Below are 23265 nucleotides of genomic sequence, written 5' to 3'. Positions count from 1 at the left end.
ACTAACCATATACCAATGATGATGTGACATTACCTGAGAAAGTACATTTCAAGGCCACCTCACATCAATCGTCCAAAAAAAAGGCCACCTTACATCAATTGTCAATCATTCCTCTGATACGGAATAATTCTATTTATTATCTCAGAGATATTCTTTTTTGCTGGTTTCTTCTGGGCATTCTACTACTCCAGTCTAGCCCCAACTCCAGAATTAGGAGGATACTGATCCCCAACAGGCATTTTTCCCCTCAACCCCTTAGAAGTCCCCCTCCTGAGTATATCTGTATTACTCGCATCAGGAGTGTCAATTACTTGGGCTCACCACAGCCTAACAGAAGGTAGTCGAAAGGAGATACTTCAAGCACTACCCATCACAGTTACCTTAGGTATTTACCCTTCTACAAGCCTCAGAATATTTCGAGGCCCCCTTTACTATCTCTGATGGAATCTACGGCTCCACATTATTTATAGCCACAGGCTTTCAAGGACTTCACATTTCACTCTAGCAAACATAATACCCATTATCCTCCTAGTATTTGCTGCCTGCGAAGCCGCAGTGGCCCTTGCCATACCAGTTTCAATCTCCAGTACATATGGCCTAGATTACACACAAAATCTAAATTTACTTCAATGCTAAAAATTATTATTCCAACAATCATACTATTACCAATAACATGGTTCTCTAAAAATTCTATAATCTGAATCAACATGGTTACCCACAGCCTACTCATCAGCCTACTATTTTTTAACCAACTCAATGATAACTCATCCAACTTCTCATTAATTGTCTCTCCTGACCCACTGACATCACCCCTTCTAATCTTAACAACCTGACTGCTACCTCTTATAATTCTAGCAACAACATTACCTAATGAGTCACTTCCATGAAAAAAGCTCTATATTTCTATGCTGATCTCCCTACAGACTTATTTAATCATAACATTTACAGCCACAGAACTAATTATATTCTATATCCTCTTTGAAGCCATGCTAGTTCCTACCCTAATTATCATTACCCGCTGAGGTAATCAAACAGAACACCTTAACACAGGCTCATACTTCTTATTTTATACACTAGTAGGATCCCTACCTCTACTTGTAGCACTTGTTTATACTTAAAATACTTCAGGTTCACTAAACATAGTAGTAATAATACTTACTACCTAAGAGCTGTTAACCTCCTGATCCAACAATCTTCTATGACTGGCATGTATCATGGCTTTTGTAGTAAAAATACCTCTATATGGACTTCACCTGTGAGTCCCCAAAGCCCACGTAGAAGCCCCTATTGGCGGCTCGGTAGTACTTGCAGCAGAACTCCTAAAGCTAGGCAGTTACAGAATAATACGACTTACTCTCATCCTCAACCCCCTAACAGAACATATAGCCTACCCTTTCCTCACGCTATCCCTATGAGGAATAATCATGACAAGCTCTACTTGTCTACAACAAACCAATTTAAAATCACTTATTGCCTGCTCCTCCATAAGCCACATAGCACTTGTTATTATGGCTATTCTCATCCAGATCCCTTGGAGCTTTACAGGTGCGGTCACCCTATAATTGCTTATGGACTCACTTCATCCCTACTATTCTGCCTAGCAAACTCAAACTATGAGTGAGCCCATAGATGAACCATATTACTTACTGAGGCCTTCAAACACTACTCCCACTAACAGCCTCATGATGACTTCTAGCAAATCAGACTAACCTTGCCTTACCCCCTACCATTAATCTAGTAGAAGAACTCTTTGTGACTATGGCCTCACTCTCCTCATCAAATATCACTATTATGCTTATAGGACTTAATATACTAATTACAGCCCTTTACTCCCTGTGTATGCTAATCACAACGAAGCACACTTACATATCATATCAATATATCAAACCTTCCTTTACACGAGAAAAACACATTAATACTTATACATCTAGCACCTATCTTCCTACTATCCTTAGACCCTAAAATTATTTTGGGGTTTGCATGCTGTAGCTGCAGTTTAAGCAAAACATTAGATTGTGGATCTAACAATATAAGCCTTCAATTTCTTATCTACCGAGAATATATGCAGGAACTGCTAACTCATGCCCCCATGTCTAACAACATGGCTTTCTCAACTTTTAAAGGATGAGAGTCATCCGTTGGTCTTAAGAACCAAAAACACTGGTGCAACTCCAAATAAAAGTAACAAGCATGTATTCTTCCACTGCTACAACAGCCCTAGTCCCCTTAATCCTACCAATTACTGCTACCTTAACCAACACCTGCAAAAAAGGTTCATACCCAAATTATGTAAAAATATCTATTACATGTGCCTTCATCATTAGCCTCATCCCTGCAACAACGTTTATATGCACAGACCAAGAAGTCATTATCTCAAACTGACATTGAATGATGATCCAGACCCTCAAACTCTAAGCTTCAAACTAGACTACTTCTCTACAATATTTATCCCAGTAGCACTATTCGTTACCTGATCTATTATAGAATTCTCAATATGATACATAAACTCAGACACTAACATGAATGAGTTTTCCAAATGTTTACTTATTTTCCTTATCACAATATTCTGGTTACTGCCAACAACCTCTTTCAGCTCTTTATTGGATGAGAAGGCATAGGAATCATCCTTCTTGCTAATCGGCTGATGGTATGGCCGAGCAGATGCTAAAACAGCAGCCCTCCAAGCAGTCCTGTACAACCACATCGGAGATGTTGGCTTTATCTTAGCTATGGCATGGTTCCTCCCATCCTCTAACACATGAGAATTTCTACAAATGTTTATTCTAGATCCTACCCCCAACTCCCTTCCATTGATTAGCCTTCTCTTGGCAGCAGCAGGAAAGTCAGCTCAATTCAGCCTTCATCCCTGACTTGCATCACCACAGAAGATCCAACCCCATTCTCAGCCCTACTCCACTCCAGCACTATAGTCGGAGCAGGAGTTTTCCTGCTCATCTGCTTCTACCCTTTAACAGAAAATAATTTATCAATCCAAACCCTTACATTATGTCTGGGGGCTGTTACTACCTTATTTCCAGCAATCTGTGCTCTAACACAAAACAATATCAAAAAAAATCATAACATTCTCCGTCAAGTCAGCTAGGCCTTATAATAGTCACAATAGGCATTAATCAGCCACACCTAGCATTCCTTCACATCTGCACCCACGCCTTTTTTAAAGCTATATTATTTATGTGTTTAGGGTCCATCATCCACAGCCTCAGTGATGAACAAGACATCCAAAGAATAGGAGGGCTATTCAAGACTTTGCCCCTCACTTCCTCCTCCCTTATTATCGGCACACTTGCACTTACAAGTATACCTTTCCTTACAGGCTCCTGCTCTAAAGACCTCATCATTGAAACTGCAAACACATCATACACCAACCCCTGAGCACTTTTTTTGTTTGTTTTTTTCTTTTTGTTTTGAGACCGAGTCTGGCACTGTCTCCTGGGCTAGAATGCTGTGGTGCGATCTCAGCTCACTACAACCTCTGATTCTCTGGTTCAGGCGATTCTCCTGCCTCAGTCTCCCAAGTAGCTGGGATTACAGGCACATGCCACCATGCCCAGCAAGTTTTTTTGTATTTTTAGTAGAGATGGGGTTTCACCATGTTGGCCAGGATGGTCTCGATCTCCTGACCTCATGATCCTCCTGCCTCAGCCTCCCAAAATGCTGGGATTACAGGCATAAGCCACTGTGCTGGCCATGAGCCCTTTTTATTACCCTATTGCCACCTCCTTGACAGCTGTCTATAGTACCCGTATTATTTTCTTCGTGCACTAATAGGACAACTTCGCTTCATAACTCTAATTACTATTAACAAAAATAACCTCTTCCTAATAACTCAAGCGCCTAACAATCGGTAGCATCTTCGCCGGATTCCTCATCACCAGCAGTACCATTCCTGTTTCATCCCCACAAACAACCATGCCACTCCACCTGAAATTCACAGCCCTTGGTGTGACCATCTTAGGTTTCTCACTAGCAATGGAACTTAATTTTATAACTAATAATCTTAAACTAAAACACCCCCTACAGACTTTCAACTTCTCCAACATACTAGGATTTTATTCAGCCACAATTCACCATACAATCCCCCACTTAGGCCTATTCACAAGCCAAAATCCAGCCTCACTTCTACTAGACCCAAGTTGACTAGAAAAATCTATACCGAAGACCATCACACAAACCCAAATTTCACCCTCCATTATGGTATCTACTCAGGCCTAATTAAACTCTACTTTGTCTCCTTTTTTATTCCATCCCTTCTAGCCCTACTCCTAATTATCTGTTACTCTAAGTAATTTCAATCACAACATAAATACTAACAAATAATGATCAACCAGCAACTACCACTAACCAACACCCATAGTTGCACAAGGCAGCTGCATCCACAGAATCTTCACGCAACTACCCAGCCCCCTCACCCTCAAAAATCATCCAACTCTTTACACTATTGAAATCAATCGTGATCCCCACTTCATCGTGCTAAACTATTCACCAAACCAGCATCAACTCCATTAAAAATCCTAATAATAAAGCCACTCAGATATCAATACTTGATCCTCATGTTTCAGGGTACTTCTCAGTAGCCATCACTGTAGTATAACCAAAAACAACCATCATGCCACCCAAATAAATAAAGACTGTCAACCCCACAAAACCCCACCAAAATTCAACACAATACCACAACCTACAGCACCACTGATAATTAGCCCTAGCTAATAATAATCTTAGCCATAAATAAGAGAAGGTTTTGAAGAGAAACCTGCAAACCCTATAACCAAAAGGACACTTAATAAAAATGCAGTATATGCCATTATTCCCACATGAACTATAACCATGACTAATGACATGAAAAATCTTCATTGTATTTCAACTATAAGAATGCTAATGACCAATCCCCGCAAAACACACCTGCTAATAAAAATTATTAGTCACTCATTCATCGATCTTCCCACACCATCTAAAATTTCTACATGATGAAACTTCAGCTCACTTCTTGGTGCCTGCCTAACCCTCCAGATCATTACAGGGTTATTCATAGCCATGCATTACACATCAGACACCTCAACTGCCTTCTCTTCAGTCACTCACATCTGCCGAGATATAAACTACGGCTGAATAGTCTGCTATTTTCATGCTAATGGCACTTCAATATTTTTCATCTGCCTCTTCTTACACGTTGGCCGGGACTTATAGTATGGATTATTTGCATTTCTAGAAACCTGAAACATCGGCATTATCCTCCTACTCACAACTATGGTGACAGCATTCATAGGCTATGTGCTCCCATGAGGCCACATATCATTCTGAGGTGCAACAATAATTACAAATCTATCAGCCATCCCATATGTTGGAACTGACCTTGTGCGATGAATCTGAGGTGGGCTCTCAGTAGACAAAGCCACCCTTACATGATTTTACGCCTTCCATTTCATCTTACCCTTCATCATTACAGCTCTAGCAGCTGTTCACCTTTTATTTCTACATGAAACAGGATCTAATTATCCTTCAGGGGTTTCATCAGACCCTGACAAAATAACTTTCCACCCCACTACACAACCAAAGATGTTTTAGGTTTAATTTTTCTCCTGCTCCTTCTAATAACTCTAGTACTATTTTTGCTTGACCTCCTGAACAACCCAGATAACTACACTTTAGCCAACCCCCTCAACACCTCACCCCACATTAAACCAGACTGGTACTTTTTGTTTGCTTATGCAATCTTACGATCCTTCCCTAATAAACTAGGAGACATACTGGCCCTTATGTTCTCCATTCTCATTCTGGCAGTTATTCCTGTACTTCACATGTCCAAACAACAAAGCATAATATTTTGACCATTGAGTAAAGGCCTATTCTGAATCTTAGTGGCTGACCTATTTACACTCACATGAGTTGGGGGACAGCCAGTCCAATACCCTTTTATCACCACCGAGCAGACAGCATCTATTGTGTACTTCTCTATCATCCTTACCCTTATGCCACTCTCTGGCCTAATTGAAAATAAACTGCTTAAATGAAGATGCTCTTGTAGTATAATTCAATACTCTGGTCTTGTAAACCAGAAATGGAGGATCCTTCCCCAGGACAACTCAGGGAAAAAATATCCTGCTTCACCGTTAACACCCAAAGCTGAAATTCTAATTAAACGATTCCCTGAATTCTTTCTCAGCATATACTTTGACTACCATGTCAGTATTAATCAACTAGCACTATTGTAATAGTGCCTTTATGTACTTTGTACATTACGGCTAGTCCCCATGAATGAGTAATATATAGTATATAAATGCTTAACAGTACATAGTACATTCATGTTTAACAATACATTCAAAATCCAGTCCACATGCATATAAGCATGTACTAATAATCCCTTAATCAACTGTCACACATCCACTGTCATTAACCGTACATTACCTCACATGGATATTGATCAGTACTGTAAATCTTACATTACTTAATATTACTTAATATTACATAGTACATATACTCATTCATTGGACACAGCACATTTCAGTCAAGACATCGCTCGTCAACATGGATATCCTCTACCAATTTTTGGTCTCTTAATCTACCAACCTCCAAGAAATCATCATCCCACTCGGGAGTGCTACTCCCCTCGCTCTGGGCCCATAACACTTGGGGGTGACTAAACTGAAACTATACCTGGCATCTGGTTCTTACTTCAGGGCCATAAAACTAAGACCACCAACACATTCCCCTTAAATAAGACATCTCGATGAACTAATGACTACCACCCTATTAACCAATCATGGGAGCACTGTCATGCATTTGGTATTTTTTAACTTTGGGGGTGCTGTGACTCAGCATGGTCAGAGCCTGATTCCTGCTAAATCCATTGCAGCTGAACTTACCTTGAATATTCCAGGCTGGCATGGTAACCACAAGGTGCTAATTAATTCATGCTTGAAGGACATAACAGTCAATAGATGCTCACACATGCATGTACGTACACTCACTCAATTTCAAGAACTATTTCCAATTAAATCTGCAAGCCCCCATCTCTGACTTTATTATCAACTTAGGTAAACATACTCTTGCCAAACCCCAAAAACAAGAGACTAAAATGCAACCCAGTTTTGATTATTTTTTTCTTACTTTAAAGACATTGAGGCTTCTAAACTAGGAAAACTGGACCCTGAATAATAGTCTGGAAGCATCTCAACAATTCTTTTCATGAGGTTACTGAAAGGCAAAGCTAATGGCAATCAAAGGGTCAGAACTTTCTTCTCACCTAAATGATGCTATCTCAACTTGTGTTGGTAGAAGGATTAGGGAAACCACCCTCTCGTACCACTTCCTCCTAAGCATGCTATGAGAAGCACCCCCACAGCTTAACAGCTGCCAGTAGGCTCTAAACTGCTCAGAATCAGTATCACTTGCATTGGAGAAGGGGGAGGGTAGGTGGCCATATGGTGGGAGGGGATCTCTGTTTTTACACCAAAAGAGAGTTTTTCTCCCCTTTGTATTCCCTTCTTTCCTGTCCTCAACCTCTGTTGTTAGTGCTCTGGGTAAGTGGAGGAAGGTGGACAATAAACAACCTTCTGAAAGACACTCTCTGCCTTTGGTCCCAAATTCCTTTCAGGCAAAAGTTTCTGTTGCAATGATCGTTTATTTAGGTTTCTTCTAAATAAAAAAAAAAGAGGGTTAACAAACTTTCTGTAAAGATACAGAGAGTAAATATTTTCGGTTTGAAATATTTACCATATGAAATAAACCATATGGTCTCTGTGTTAACCACTCAACTCTGATGTTGTAGCCCCAAAGCAGCCATAGCCAATGTGGAAACGAATGAGCATAACTATGTTCATATAAACCTTTATGGGTGTTGAAATCATCTTCTTTTACTTTTCTTTCTTAACTATTTAAAACTGCAGAAACCATTCTTAGCTTGAGGCCATAGAAAAACAGGCAGCAGGCCAGATATGGCAGGTCAGTTTGCTGACCCCAACTTAAAAGTCTTTCTACCCTAGAATGTTTAAAACTTGGTGAAGGTAGTTTGACCCATATTATTTGTATTTGGGGGATTAAGTTTAAGTGTAGGTTTTATAATCACTGGAACAATCTATGTGTTTGGTATTTATTATGCTTATAATGTTTAAGAGAATTTGACATGATAATCTGATGGATTAGTTGGGGGATTTCACTTTAAAATATGTGATTATAAACTTAGGTTTTTTTCTTTTTTTTGGTGGGGACAGAGTCCCACTCTGTCACCCAGGCTGGAGTGCAGTGGCACAATCTCGGCTCACTGCAACCTCCAACTCCTGGGTTCAAGTGATTCTCTTGCCTCAGCCTCCCGAGCAGCTGGGATTACAGGCACCCACCACCAAACCTGGCTAATTTTTTTGTATTTTTAGTAGAGATGGGGTTTGGCCATGTTGGCCAGGCTGGTGTTGAACTCCTGACCTCAGGTGATCCGCCTACTTCGACCTCCTAAACTGCTGGGATTACAGGCGTGAGCCACCATGCCCAGCCTAAACATATGATTTTTAAGTTGAAAGTTGGAATGCTTAAAAGAACTATTGGGTTTCTATATTTATACATTTAATTTACATTGTTTAAATATATTAAAGGTTATATTGTTCGGGTGGTAGGCTTGTCTGGTCAGGCATTTGAAGTAAAATTCGTTGAATAAATTTACAAATGTAGTATAAAATGCTTAAGGGAATTTGATAAACTACAGGCTGATTATTTAAGGATGTTTATCCTGTGTTACTTAAATTAATCAAACAGTAATCAAAGAGCAAGGAAAGGTAAAATTCTTATTTTAGATATAGATTTATAAATGGAATTAATAAGATTTATATGCTGAACTTAAGTTAATGAAAATGATGTTTTTAATTATGTAACATGTTTTTTTCATTATGTAAATGATGTTTTTACTTATTCCTAAATTGATGTTTCTTGAAAATGCAAGTAACTGGAACCAATCCTTTCTGTGCAAAAGCTTCTTGAACTTCAAAACTCATTATAGTAACAGGGACCCGTAAGGAGCACAGTGGCAGGAAGAGGACAGCAGATGCAGACAGGGTGGCCAGTCCATCTTGGTAATCAAGGTGCTGCCCACTTGGCTGCCAGGGATCTCGTGCCAAATTGGGTTGTGCCCATGGTGCTGCACTGGTACCGTGTCCCTATAAGATACACTATTAATTCAAACCAATAGCCAAGACAAGCCAAATCACCAACAGCCAATCAAAAGTCATGGGTTGGGAAGGTGATTGTGTTACATTTGAGCACTTTGAGGGAGGAGATCCGCATCATTCATTTTAGATCTTCAGCATGGTGCCTACCAAACAGCTGATATACTGCATTATTTGTAATTTGAGAAATATCTTCTGCATAGAAATGCAGAACAGAAAAGTGGTGTCCTTCTAAACCCGCCATCAGCTTAATCCCAAATCTTTTCTCTGCATATTTTAGAACAAAGGTCAGTAAACAACAGTCCAGGGCAAAATCTGACATGCCACCTGTTTTTGTACAGCCTTCAAACTAAAAAATTTTTTATATTTTTTAATAATTAAAAACATCAAAATAAAAATATTTTGTGACACATGAAAATGTTATGCAATTCAAATTTTAGCCTCCATAAATATTTGAAATATTTACTATGTTTGGTTCTTTATAGACAATGTTTGCTAAATCCTGCTCTAAGGGAACAATTTTATCATCTCAGGTGAGTTGATGTACTGGGTAGACGATTCGTAGACTGCAACATATTTCTTATCCCACATGACTCGAAATTACTTATCAGCAAGAGGCCTGAGGTCAGGATACAGCCCCTGGGCTGCAAACATTCAGGGTGGTTCTGCCTGACACACAGGTACTCTTCATTCATATTATTTAAATGACATTTATTTCTCCTGGGAGTGAGTTACTCTCTTATGGAATTATTTTTACTGCTTAATTTAGGCAGCAGTTTACAGTTAACTCGTGCTTTCCTTTTGCTTTCAAGAAATGTTAATATCACATGTGATACAAAAGACAATTATTACCTTTTTGGATCCTGAATATTTCTTACACCTGTCACTACTAAAAATACAAAAAATTAGCCATCTTTCTTACGCTTCGAAGAGCGTAAGAAAGATGCCTATTCTTCAATCAGTATATGGGAGTAGTGAATCTTCCCTATTAGGAACCTCCAGATTACATGCTAGGCAAGCTTTTCAAGCCCAGATGGGGAGATGAATTTACTACAAAGCTAATGAAGCTTAACCTTTAGGACCCCTCCCTGGACAGGCCCTTCCCATGTGTTCACATGCTCACATATAAAAGTAAAATGTTTTATCTGTTTAGACTGATGTCTCATTCCACTTAGAGTTACCATCTGTCACTCATACCCTCATGTCTTTGAAATGGTCATGGTACTGAGGGGATTCAGCTAAAGTGGAATTTGGGATATAATTAGTTTGGGTTAAATGGGATTCCGTTTAAATGACTCAGGCTGGGCTGGGTGACTCACGCCTATAATCCTAGCACTTTGGGAGGCCGAGGCAGAGGATCACTTGAGGCCAGGAGTTCGAGGTCAGCCTGGCCAACATGGTGAAACCCAGTCTCTACTAAAATTAGCCAGGTGTGGTAGCAGGCGCCTGTAATTCCAGCTACTGGGGAGGCTAAGATAGGAGAATCGCTTGAACCCCGGAGGCGGAAGGTTGCAGTGAGCTAAGATCGTGCCACCGCATTCCAGCCTGGGTAACAGAGCAAGACTGTCTCAAAAAAATAAAAAAAAGTTTCTAAGACTTGAAGTCCCTTGGTCTATAGTTATACTACCTGTTCCTTCCACCCACCGTGCCAACACACAACACAGCGGCTTTATGTTGGGGGAAACATTGTAAAGTGATAAGAATGCATCCTATAGCACTCAGTACCATAAGCAGAGTTAAAGAAGCAAGGTTTGAAATTTATGAAGTCAGAAGCCACTCTGTAGAATGTTCTTCATATCATCAGATATGTATAATTGTAAGAAAAAGATTTGTTTCTCATCACCATCTTGTCAAAATGAACATTCCCTGCTGTCAGAAATATGCTTGATAGTGGAGCACATATGATTCCAAATGCACCATATATTTTATAGAAATTATGTCCAATTAGATTTCTACATTTTTAGAGCATACACCTATAGCACTTCTACAAGCAGTGGGATTTATGTCTATGTGAGTGGTCATATGTTTTACACATCCCAATGTATCAAATCAAATCTTAGTGTGCAGCTAGCACATCTTGACCTGATTAAGTCTGGTGGTTCCAGATAAAATGTTTTTTTTAATTATATACATATAGACGAATTATAGTTGTATATATTTATGCAGTATAAAGTTATGCTAGGATTTTTTTAATACAATGGAATGGTTAAGTGAAGCTAATAAACTTATCCATCACCTCAAATATTTGAAATGTTTGTGATGAGAACATTTGACATTTATTGTCTTAAGTAATGTTAAAATGTACAGTACTCAATTACTAGCTGTATTTACCATGCTGTGCAGTAGATCTCAAAAAAATCCAACTTATTCCTACTATGCAACTGCGGCTTTGATTATCATCTCCCCATTCCCCCAAACTTCAGCCTCTGGTAACCACCATTCTACTCTCAGTTCCCATGAATTCAATTGTTTTCAATACCAAAATCAAGTGAGAACATGTATTATTTGTCTTGTGTTATTTGTTTTTCTGTGTTTGGTTTATTTCACTTCACATGATTTTTTCCAATTCCATCCATGTTGACAAAATTTCTTCCTTTTTTTTTTTTTTTTTTTTTTGGAGACAGAGTCTCACTCTGTTGCCCAGGCTGGAGTAGCTCACTGCAACCTCCACCTCTGGGATTCAAGCAATTCTCCTGCCTCAGCCTCCCAGGTAGCTGGGATTACAGGCACCTGCCAGCATGCCTGGCTAATTTTTTGTATTTTTAGTAGTGACAGGGTTTCACCATGTTGGCCAGGCTGGTCTCGAACTCCTGGCCTCAGGTGATCCTCTCGCCTTGGCCTCCCAAACTGCTGGGATTACAGGCATGAGCCACTGCACCCAGCCCAGAATTTCTTCCTTTTTTAAAGCTGAGTAGGTTAGTATTCCATTGTGTATATATACATTTTCTTTATACATTCATCAGTGATGGACACTTAGGTTGATTCTGTATCTTGACTATTGTGAATAGGGCTGCAATGAACATAGGAGTGTAGACATGTCTTTGACATACTGACTTTAAATATTTCAGAGAAACACCCATATGTGGCATTGCTGGATCATATGGTAAATCTGTTTTCAGATTTTAAAGGAAGCACCATACAGTTTTCCATAATGGCTGTACTAATTTACATTCCCACCAACGGTGTACAAGAGTTCCCTTTTCTCCACACCCTAGCCAACACTTGTTATCTTTCCTCTTTTTGGCAATAGCCATCCTATCAGGTATGAGGTGATATCTCATTGTGGATTTAATTTGCATTTCCCTAATGATTAATAATGTCAAACATTTTTTTCATGTATTTGTTAGCCATTCATATGTCTTCTTTTCAGAAGTGTCTATTCAGATTCTTTGCCCATTTTTAAATTGGATTATTTGTTTTCTTTCTATATAGTTGAGGTCCTTACATATTTTAAATATTAATCCCTTATTAGATGTATGGCTTGCAAATATTTTCTCCCAATCTGTAGTCTGTGTCCTCCCTCTCTTAATTGTTTTCTTTGTTGTACAGAAGTTTTTATTTTTATGTAATTCCAGTTGTCTATTTTTGCTTTCATTGCCCATGCCTTTGGAACCAAACCCAAAAAAAAAAAATCGTAGCCTGGAGAAATGTCATGTAGTTTTTTCCCCTATGTTTTTTTCCAGTGGTTTTCAGGTTTTATGTTTAAATCTATAATCCATTTTTAGTTAAATTTTTGTATATGGGGTGAGATAAGGGTCCAAATTTATTCTTTTGCATATGGATATCCAGTTTTCCTATCACCACTTATTGAACAGACTGTCCTTTTCCCATTGTATATTCTTGGCACCTTTGTCAAGTTAATTGACCATAGATGAACAGATTCATTTCTATGATTTCTGTTCTGTTCCATTGGTCAATGTGTCTATTTTATGCTAGTACCATGCTCTTTTAATTACTATCACTTTGTAGTATAGTTTGAAATCAACTACAGTTGGTGTGATACCTCTAGCTTTGTTCTTTTTGTTCATCATTGCCTTGGTTATTTGGGTTTTTTGTGGTTCAATTTGCTTTTTTTTTTTTTGAGACAGAGTCTCCACTCTGTTGCCCAGGCTGGAGTGCAGTGGCATGATCTCAGCTCACTGCAACCTCCACCTCCTGGGTTCAAGCAATTCTCCTGCCTCAGCCTCTAGAGTAGCTGGGATTACTCTCATGTGCCACCATGCCCAGCTAATTTTTGTATTTTTAGTGAAGATGGGGTTTTACCATATTGCCCAGGCTGATTTTGAACTCCTGACATCAAGTGATCTGCCTGCCTTGGCCTCCCAAAATGCTGAGATCACAGTCATGAACCACCACACCCTGCCAAATTTGCTTTTTCTACAGCTACGAAAAGTGACATTGAGATTTTCACATGAATTGCATTAAATCTGTAGATCACTTTGGGTAGTATAGATCTTTTAACAGTATTAATTCTTCCAGAACATGAACACACAGAATATGTTTTAATTTATTTGTGTCTTCTTCAGTTTCTTTCCTTGATTTTTTTTTTTTTTTTTTTTTTTTTTTTGAGACGGAGTCTTGCTCTGTCGCCCAGGCTGGAGTGCAGTGGCGTGATCTCGGCTCACTGCAAGCTCTGCCTCCCGGGTTCATGCCATTCTCCTGCCTCAGCCTCCCGAGTAGCTGGGACTACAGGTGCCCACCACCATGCCTGGCTAATTTTTTGTATTTTTAGTAGAGACAGGGTTTCACCGTGTTAGCCAGGATGGTCTCAATCTCCTGACCTCGTGATCCACCCTCCTCGGCCTCCCAAAGTGCTGGGATTACAGGGGTGAACCACCGTGCCCGGCCTCTTTCCTTGATATTTTATAGTTTTTTGTGTACAGTTCTTTCACTTTCTTTGTTAAATTTATTTCTAAGTGTTTCATTTTTTGTAACTATTGTAAATGGGATTGTTCTCTTGATTTCTTTTTCAGAAAGTTTGTTGTGAATGTAGAGAAATGCCACTGATCTTTGTGTGTTAATTTTATATTCTGCAACTTTACTGAATTTGTATATCAGTTCTAACAGATTTTTGGTGGAATCTATAGGATTTTCTATGTATAAGATCATGTTGTCAGCCAACAGTGACAATTTAACTTCTTCTTTCCTGTTTGGATGCTTTTTATTTCTTTCTCTTGACCAACTGCTCTGGCAAGGACTTTCAATACTAAATTAAATAGAGGTGGCATGAATGAACATCCTTGCCTTGTTCAGGATCTTAGAGGAAAGGTTTCTAATTTTTCACCATTGTGTATAATGTTAGCTGTGGGCTTGTTATATATGGCTTTTATTGTGTTGATATACATTTTATCTATACCTAATTTGTTGAGTGGTTTTATCATGAAAAGATGTTGAATTTTGTCAAATGCATTTTTTGCATTTAATGAAATAATCATGCTTTTTCCTTGATTATGTTAATATGGTGTCTCTCATTTATTGATCTGTGAATGTTGAACCATCCTTGCATCCCAGGAATAAATCCCACTTGATGGTGATTGATCCTTCTAATGCACTGTTGAGTTTGCTAGCATTTTGTTGAGGATTTCTGCGTCTATATTCGTCAAAGATATTGGTCTGTAGTTTTCTTATTTTGTGATATTTTTGTCCGGCCTTGCTGTCAGGTTATTGCTGCCCTTGCAAAAAGAATTTGGAAGTATTCTCTTCTCTTCAGTTTTTTTGGAAGTCTGTAGAGAATTAGTATTAGTTTTTATTTAAACGTTTGGTAGAATTCAGTCATGAAGACTTCAGGTTCTTGATTTTTCTTTAATGGGTGTCTTAGTCCATTTTGTGTCGCTATAAAAGAATACCTGAGACTGGGTAATTTATATACAAAAGAGGTTATTTAGCTCACAGTTCTGCAGGCTGAGAAGTTTAAGGTCATGCATGGCCCTGACCTCTAGAGAGGGCTTTCATGCTGCATCACAACATGGCAGAGAAGATCAAAGGAAAAGCAGACATGGGCACAGAGCCAGGAACTTGAGGGGCATTCTGGCTTTATAATAGCCTCCTCTCATAGGAACTAATCCATTCTTGTGGGAATTAGCCCAGTCTTTCAAAAGCAAGAACTTACTACTAGGAGAACGGCACCAAGCCATTCATGAGGAATCTGCCTCCATAACCCCAGCACCTGCCATTGAGCCCACCTCCCAACACCACCACATTAGGGATCAAATTGCAGCATGAGTTTTGGTGAGAATAAACAAACCATATTCAAACTATAACAATGGGAGACTTTTTATTGCTGATTCAGTCTCCTCACTCCATTATCAGTCTGTTCAGATTTTCTATTTCTTGTGATTCAGTCTTAGCAGGTTGTATATGTTTAGGAATTTATCTATTTCCTCTAAGTTTCTCCATTGCTTGTCCTATAATTTTTCATGATAGTCTCTTATTTTTCTTTGTATTTCTGCGGTGTCAGTTGTAATGTTTCCACTTTCGTTTCTGATTTTATCTTAGTCTTTTTTCTTTTTTCTTGGTTAGTTTAGCTAAAGGTTTGTCAATTTTGTTTATCTTTTTAAAAACCCAACTCTTAGTTTAATCAATCTTCCATATTGTTTTTCTAGTCTCTATTTATTTGTCCTGGTCTTTACTCTTTACTTCTGCTAGCATTGGGCTTAGTTTGTTCTTCTTTTTTGTATTTCCTTTAGATGTGATATTAGATTGTTTATTTGCAAACATTCTTCTCTTTTGATGTAGGCATTATTGCTACAAACTTTCCTCTTACAACTGCTTTTGCTGCATTACACAAGTTTTGGTATGCTATGTTTCCATTTTCATTGGTCTCAAGATATTTTTTAATTTCCTAATTTCTATATTGACCTTCATTGCTAAGTAGTATGTTTTTTGACATTTATTTGTGAATTTTCTGAAATTTCTCCTGTTGTTAGTTTTTAGTTTCATACCATTATGGTTGAAAAAATATTTGATATGATTTCAATCTTCTTAAATTTGCCAAGATTTGTCCTGTGGCCTAACAAATGATCTACCCTAGAGAATGTACTCTGTGTTCTTAAAATGAATGTGTATTCTGTTGCTGTTGGCTGGAATGTTCTGCATATGTCTGTTAGTTCCATATGATCTAAAGAGTTCTTCAAGTCCAATGGTTCCTCAATAACTTTCTGTCTACATGATCTGTTCTATATTGAAAGCACTGTATTGAAGTCCCCTGCTGCTATTGAATGGCAATCTCTCTCTCCCTTCAGATCCGTTAATATTTGCTTTATATATTTAGGTGCTCCACTGTGGAGTGCACATGTGTTTATAATTTTTATGTCCTCTTGATGAAGTGACCTCTTTTTCATTATAGAATGTCATTCTTTCTCTCTTTGTATAATTTTCTGCTTAAAATCTATTTTGTCTGATACAAGCAAGTATCGCTACCTCTGCTCTCTTTTGGTTTCCTTTTTTGTGAAATATCTTTTTTCATCCCTTCTCTTTCAGTCTATGTGTGTCCTTAAAAATGAAGTGAATCTCTTGTAGATAGCATATAGTTGTCTCTTGTTTCTTTATCCATTCATTCACTCTATGTCTTTGAATTGGGGAATTTAATACATGTACATTCAAGGTAATTAATGCTAGGTAAGAACCTACAAATACCATTTTGTTCATTGTTTTCTGGTTGTTTTATAGATATTTTGTTTCTTTCTTCCTCTCTTGATGTCTTCCTTTGTGATTTGATGGTTTTCTGTAGTGGTATGTTCTGAATCTTTTTAAATTTTGTTTTTTCCATCTCTTATTTACTTTTGCTTTTTGGTTATCATGAAGTTTACACAGAATATCTTATAACAGTCTATTTCAAGCTGATAACAGCTTAACTTTTATTGCGTACAACTCTAAACTTTTACTCCCCTCCCATATTTTATGTTTTTGATGTCTGAATTTACATCATTTTGTGATATGTATCCCTTGATAATTTATTTTAGCTCTAGTTGTTATTAACAATTTTGCCCTTTAACCCTCATAGTCGGAATATAATTATATATCACTATTACCGTACTAGAGTATTCTGATTATTGCTCTGTATTACCTACACCATTAGGTTTTGTGCTTTCATATGTTCAGCGTTATTATTTAGCAACCTTTTGTTTCAGTTTAAAGAACTCCCTTTAGCAATTCCTGTAAAGATAAGTCTAGTGGTGATAAACTTCCTTAGCTTTTATTTGTCTGGGGAAGTTTTATTTCTTCCTCACTTCTGAAAGACAGCTTTTCTGGATAAAATATTCCTTTTTATCTAACAAGAAACCATAACTTTATTAATGATAGAAAAGAGTACAAATTTCAACTCAAGCTGCAGTTACTCTTTTGAAACACCGAAAAAAAAAGTTCTTGTTTTCAGATGGTTAAATTGCTAATTCCGTACTCACGTTAACAATATCATTACTGTTGTTCTTCAGGGCTTGAACTGCCTTTGTTCTTGATACATTTGCTTGCAACATGACCAATTCTGTGTCCTTAATTTTCACACGTTTCATCAAGTTCCTCACGTGTTTCATCAACTTCCTCTTTACTCTCCTCTTGTACAGTTGGAAGAGGCTACATGTTTCCTTGAATGTTTGAGAGAGCTTCACCTTGAAATTTGAATTTCTCAGTAGCCGCTAGCTGTGCTTGCTGAGATAAACCTCAATCGCAGCTTCCCTTAAAAACTATGTCGGTATTTGAAGCTGGGATCTTACAGACATCTGGTTTTGTGATGACAGAGTACTCTTAGATTTCCAAATAGTGTCTCTAGTAACCCCTGTAACCTGCTTAAAACCCAGTTTGGATATAACCTTCTGTGCCTTCTTTTCACTCCAATTCTGTTTTGCATTATTGACTGGTTCTTCATCAATTTCAGCTGCTGCTGACAACTGGGCTTGTTATGTGGTCGTTGCCTGTGTGGAATTTTGTTCCTCAAGCTCTGGTACTGATTCATCACTGTTAGATTCTGTTACAGACCCTGTCTTAGCCTGTGGCTCTGGCTACTTATGCTCCATAGCAGAGACAGTTCCTGTGTCTTTACTGGGCATTTTGTAGGGGGGAACATGGAACCAAGATGGTGGCAGAAAGTAATGAATAAAGTATTCCTCATTGGCAGTCTTCTTTTTCTTCAACACTTTGAATATGTTATCCTACTGTCTCCTGGCCTGCAAGACTTCTGCTGAGAATTCCATCTACAGTCATATTAAGACTTCATTGTATATGATATATTTCTTATCTCTTTCTGCTCTCAGAACTCTGTCTTTAATTTTTGACAGTTTGATTATTGTATATCTCGGTGAACTCCTCTTTGAGTTGAATTTAATTGGGACTTCTGTGCTTCCTGTACCTGGATGTTACCTTCTTTCCTCAGATTAGGAAAGTTTTCATTCATTATTTTTAAAAAAACACTCTTCCTGCCAGGCACAGTGGCTCACACCTGTAATCCCAGCACTTTGGGAGGCCAAGGCGGGTGGATCACCTGAGGTCAGGAGCTTGAGACCAGCCTGGCCAACATGGTGAAACCCCTTCTCTACTAAAAATACAAAAATTAGCTGGGCATGGTGGTGGGTGCCTGTAATCCCAGCCACTAGGGAGGCCGAGGCAGTAGAATCACCTGAACCCGGGAGGCGGAGGTTGCAGTGAGCCGAGATCGTGCCACTGCACTCCAACCTGGGCAACAAGAGCAAAACTCTGCCTCTAAATAAATAAATAATAAAAAAAACTCTTCCTGGCCCTTTTTCTCTTTCTTCTGTTTCTTGAATGCCTATTATGCATAGGTTAGGTCTCTTGATGGTGTCACGTAATTCCCATGGGCTTTCTTCATCTTTTTCATTCTTGTTTCTTTTTGCTTCCCTGATTAAGTAGTTTAAAATGTTCTGCCTCTGAGTTCACTGATTCTTCAGCTTGATTGAGCCAGCTGTTGAAGCTTCCTATTACATTTTTCAGTTCAGTCATTGTAATCTTCATCTCTAGAATTTCTATTTGTTTCTTTGTGTATTGTCTCTATTTATTTGTCAAATTTCTGGTGTTGTTTGTGTATTTTCTGAATTTCATTTAATTTTTTATCTATATATTCTTGAAGTTTACTGAACTTTTAAAAGTAGATTATTCTCCATTTTTTCTGTCATTTCATAGATCTACCTTTCTCTAGGGTCCATTGCTGGAGCTTTCTCATTGTTTTTTTCTTTGTTTGTTTGTTTTGGAGGTATCATGATTTCCTAAATCTTTGTAATCCTTATGTCTTTGCATTGGTGTTTATGGCTTTGTAGAGAAAGCCAACTTTCCTGGCTTTTACAGGAGTTCTTTGGCAGGGATAGACCTTCACTAGTTAGTCTAGCCTATGATTGTGGATGGGCCAGCTCGTACTGACCCCGGGCAGACAGAGTTTGCTTTCAGGTTATCTAGAAGCCTGAGCTGCTCCCTTTGCCCTGAATTCAGGTGAGGCAGCTGGCTAGGCTCTTCTATCCAGCAGGATAGGTACATTCACAAAAATCTGTGTGCAGATCTCTGTGGGCCTCACCTCCTTGCTTTGTTTCTGCCTGACCCCAGGTGGTCTAACTGCACTGTTTCCCCTATGTTCCTCAGTCCCCGTGAGGTGAGGACAGAGTGGGCTTCCTGAGAAGCATCTCAGAATGCTAGGGAAGCTGGCTGTCCACTTCCCTGGTTATCTTTTCTCACTGTAGAAACTATGAGCCCTGGGGAGTACCCTGTGTGGCACTGTGCCAACTTATGGAAGGCAGAGGGGTGACATAGTCAAAGTGAGACTGATTATCCTGCCCTTTCAATGTAGATTTTTATTCAATTCCATGGAACACACAAGTGGTTCAGGTTTATTCCCATGTTTTGGGGTTTTCACCAAGGTGTTTGTTTTTGTCTATGAATAGTTCTAGTTGATTTTCCTGTGGAGGGGAATGAAACCCAAGACTTCCTTTTCCACCATCTTGCTGACCTCCAGACAAAAAGCATTACAAAACTGCCACTGACCCAGTTAAATGTCCTGAAGAAAGCAATGTTTTGGTGGCAAAACTCCTATGTTTATTCATTGGTAAGTCAATGATTGCCATATAAGAGTAGTTTGATTACACCATTATGTAGCTCAATACAAAGCAGCAATTTTTAAATGCATTTGATTGCTTTTGTGCCTGTGTTAAATTTCTATTCTTTTTTAAGAGGACATCTCAAAACTGCATGAACTTCAGGTCTCACAAGACCTAAATCTGCCCTGGCCAGGCCCATGTATCTGATATCCCATAAGAGAGAGGAGTTGCACAGGTTTGTCTATTCTCTTGACCCTATTGTCTGAATAATCATACACATTTAAGAAGAAAGAGGTGAGTAAGGTAGAGGCTCTCCTCTACCATTACTGTAAGTCTACTACTCTCTACATGCCTGCTCCTCTTTCAGTCTGTCCAAGTGCCAACTGATAAATTTTTTCCATTCTTATAGTCCAGATTGCTAGTGCAGGGTGTTCAACTTGCCTTTTCATGCCAGGTCACAGTTTATGTTACATACTGTGGCCTAAAGAGTGGCCACCTTTCACTCCAAACAATGGCTATTCTTATATAAAGAACAGCCTTCTACTTTCCCACCATTCCTGGGCATATCATTTGATTATCTGCAGTACATGAATATTAAGCATCCTGAAGAGGTTAGAGTTCATGCACTGGAACCAATCTACACATTCCCTGTGCTTCTCCAGCAGCTCCTGCTCTCTGGGCATAGGGATGGAGAGGGTGAATTGGCATACTGATCTAGGGTTAGGGTTTGGTGGTGAGGGTGCAGCATGCAGCTAGACCATGAGATAGTTGTACATGTTATCAACCAAAATGTCCACTTTGGGTAGAGAAAGAATGAAGACTAACAGGGAATGGAAGTCAGGAGACAGCAGAAGTATCTTGGGACTAGATATCTAAATGATATTAAAAATCCAAAAGGTGAAAACATAGCCAGGAACTTGTGGTCCAAGAGTGAGAAATTCAAATTTAATGTTTTAGAGGTGACACAAGATATTGTCCTTAAAGTGGATTGATAAAGTAGACTGGAGATTCACTCCATTGGCATTGAGAAGGTGGAGGCTCAGCTGTCAGATATGGACATTGACAGCTTCCTGGACATTACCTGCTGGTGGGACACTGTACACTATGAGGAGATGCCCATCCCAGTGCAAGAGGGAAGGTGAGTGCAAGGTCAGAACAGGGCAGCAATGAGTCAGGACCAATAGTGTTATATCCAAACAGCATTATCTTTGGAGGAAGATGTTCTTCTGCAGGAAAACTAATGACTAATACTATTGAAATGACAATGGGAAGAGAGGAGAATGCCAAACAAGAGAACACTGGAGAATTGGCTATTATCTCCTCTGAGATTTGAGCTATTTATCCAGAGGTGAGGATTTGCTTTTGCCTTGGAAGCCCCTTCAGAAACCATTTGAGTGTCTGGCAAAGAAATGAAAATCATGAATCAGCTGTAACCATTTAGGAGTGAAATTCTCTCTGAAAATTTAATTTGGTCTTGGCAACAGAAAGGATGTTTCCCTTGTCATGGTGACCCTTGTTATCCAAGTATTTGCAGGAGGCATTCTCCAAAGTGGCATATGAGAAGCCTGATATTTTTTGAAAACTTTTTCAAAGTGAAGATGACATCTCAGAGAGATCTCATCTTCCTGAGAGTCAAGGTGCTGAGACAAACTGACATTACAAATAAAACCACATTTCAGAGTAGAAATTGATCCATACCAAGTAATGACCTGCTCATTCTATTTTCTCTTGGGAAAAAAACTAAACAGTTTGGCAAGGAACTATCCTTGACTATGCAGTCCTAAAGGTCTTTTTCAAGGTAGTTTATCCTGTAAGAAGTGAAAGAAGTGGTATTTTGTGACGGTGATTTGGCTGCACGTCCATTGCCTGCTCTGTTGTTCTGTGTCTGTAGTGACTTGTGCTAGTCATGCACCTCAGACAGTGCAAGGTGCTTCCTTTGATCTATCATGTCAGCAGTGGGAGAGGTCCTTAGCCTAACAGAGGTCTGACTAAAAGAACAGCCTTCAAAGTGAGTGTCATTTTCAGAAATAACCGTGCTCTGCCAGATCTGTATGGGGTTTTTTAATCGCATGCTGCTGACAGAACGTTTCTTGTCATTTTTGTTTTTCTGCGTCCCATTATCCTCTTTTTCTTTCTCCTTTGAAGTATTTACAGACAGTCCCAATCTCTACATCTGGGTTTTGAGGAGGATTCTGCAGCAGTTTACAACATACCTAATGACAGAGCAAGATCCTAAAAAAACAACAACAACAACAAAAACAAAACAAAACAAAAATGCTGTGGCATAGTCCCAATTCTTGCTCTCTCATTGCCTCCCACCTGCTCTCCATTATCCAATATATTTGTTTTGGGGTCATGCTGATTTAGATAGCCATCTCTAGCTTAATTCAGATGGCGTAACTGATCCGACCACATGTTACATACTAAATGACTTAGAAGACCACGCTGCGGTTCTCAGTTCATCTTTCAGTAAGCGTGTTTTGACATTGAGTCAAATAATCCTATGAAAATCCTTTCATAAGGATTATTTGTCATAACGACAGTGTTATCTTTTGTTGTTTGCAGCTGAATGTTTTGATCATTGTTTAATTGGGATAGGCATATTGTCACATTACAGATCATTTTACATAAAAAGAAACCACAGAAATCTATCAGCAATATTAATCCCTAATTAAAATACATTGACATCATACTTAATGTATGAAAAGAGCTGAATTAAGCCTTTTTAAATTAGAAAATTCACTTTAGGCAGAAATAGTGGCTGGAAACATAGACATTTTTCTCTTCTAGTGGACAATGATGAGTATAATTTTACTGGTATGACAGCTACAAGAACATTCTGTGCCTTTGATTCAGCTCTGTACCGCTCTTCCTATGACCTTGAGAACTCACTTGTGTAAGAATTCAGTTTTGTAAAAGGATATATTCTTGAGTCACAAGTAGGAGGCCTGAATTAAATAAGCTAACACCTTAGATGTAGTTCTCTATATCCAAAACATAAAAAAAAAAAAAATAAAGAATACTTTTAATCGTCGCTGCTCAGCTTGCATCCCAGAGAAAGA

General features: G+C 38.7%; 1 protein-coding gene and 1 pseudogene across 1 annotated transcript in view; one reads left to right on the top strand and one right to left on the bottom strand.

The window, feature by feature from the left end:
• CPA6 (carboxypeptidase A6) overlaps positions 1-23265 on the top strand; it is a 324809-nt gene that overhangs the window by 158630 nt on the left and 142914 nt on the right. The window lies entirely within an intron of this gene.
• LOC106635039 (nascent polypeptide-associated complex subunit alpha-like) lies at positions 17549-18214 on the bottom strand (annotated as a pseudogene).

This window comes from Pan paniscus, chromosome 7 (assembly GCF_029289425.2).
Source record: "Pan paniscus chromosome 7, NHGRI_mPanPan1-v2.0_pri, whole genome shotgun sequence".
Lineage (NCBI taxonomy): Eukaryota > Metazoa > Chordata > Mammalia > Primates > Hominidae > Pan > Pan paniscus.
This window is presented reverse-complemented; position numbering and strand designations above follow the sequence as displayed.